Genomic DNA, 1,503 nt, shown 5'->3' with positions numbered 1-1,503 from the left:
AGCCGCTATTTATCCGCCTGAAAACAAGCAAAATTTGCAAGTCGGAACTGCGATTTCAAGCGTCGGGTTTGGACAAAGCTGGGGCGGAAGGAGCGTAATTTGTATCCAATTGTATTTCTGCCTGGAATGGGCACCCAGGAAAGCGTTTGGTCCAACTCGAACCTTTTGGGGCTTGCGTCAATGCTCCACCCACACAAAACTGAGGAAAACTCCATTTTAAAACCATTGAGCATCACCCATCTGTCGAGTGCATGTGGTTAAAATCTGGAAGCAACTGAATGGAAAAAAAAAAATGGTTTTGGAAAGATCCGTGGAAAAAGGGCAAAGTGAGCAGACACTCTCTCTCTGTAGTAAACCAAATTGGCAAGCTTCCGGAGTTGACTTTTTGAGACTTTTTTTTGGCTCTCTTCATGATCGACACATCCACCAAATGTCAATGTGCGATGTGAAACTGGCTTCTGGGGCTGAATCCCCCCCCAACCAAAAATGTCAAAACTAGCAACATGAAGTGCACCGCAGCAAATGGCAGACTTCCTTTGTGTTTTCAGGCACGACTTCTTGAGTCTTTTGTGGGTCTCCTCGCGAGAGACTGAATTTGTATCAAATTTCAAGATGCCCTAACTCAGCCATTTCAAGGCTTGCAACTCCAACCAAACCAAACGCCGAACTTGGGCTCGGACTGGACTTTGAGCAGAGTGCCAATGTTCACTCATGTCGAAGTGAGTAAGTAGGATTCTTTGCCCTCTCAAATGACTTTTCAGGTGACTTGAACAACTCTCTTGTCACGTTGCTGACATTTATGCCAAACGGGTTGAAGCAAGTTGAGCCCGAGCAACACCTTCAATCCTAAAAACACGCGGCAACACCTCAGCAGAGATGGTGTCCGCCGACCTCGCTCGTGATTCTCTCCTCACCCATCTTGACAAGATGACCGGCAACCGACCGGCCGCCATAGGAAGGCTCGAGATCGGAGCCGCGCTGCTCCTTGGCTGGGGCTGTCATGCATTTTGCAATGTGGGAGGAAAGCGGCGTACCCGGAGAAAAGCCACGCAGGCAAACTCCAGGCGGGAAGGCCAAAGCACGGTATCGAACCGCGCACCTCCGCGTTGTGAGGCAAACATTTAAGGCTAAAGGAGACCGACCCCCCCCCCCCTCAAAAAACTCATCACACCTGACATGTTTTGCATTGGCTTTTCGCAAGCCGACGCATGAGTGAGGACATTGAAAGGACTTCATCTCCATCTCACTAACAAACAGCAGAAGTCGGGCCAAAACAGAACGGCCTTTGTTCCCATTGTGGCTCCTGACCACCTACTAAGGGCCCTTTGAGAGGCGCGCTCGCCCTGGAATGATCAGGCTCACACAACCCCCCCCCCCCACACACACACACCTCCCAAGGCTCCGCAGGCCTGTGGAGAGCAGTGGGCCAAACACATCCTGCCCATCTCCTGAGAGATTATCCAACTCAATGAGCACATTGATGCCAGAAAAGACTGAAGGTGG

This window comes from Hippocampus comes, unplaced genomic scaffold, assembly GCF_001891065.2.
Source record: "Hippocampus comes isolate QL1 unplaced genomic scaffold, H_comes_QL1_v1.1 scaffold292, whole genome shotgun sequence".
Classification (NCBI taxonomy): domain Eukaryota; kingdom Metazoa; phylum Chordata; class Actinopteri; order Syngnathiformes; family Syngnathidae; genus Hippocampus; species Hippocampus comes.
This window is presented reverse-complemented; position numbering follows the sequence as displayed.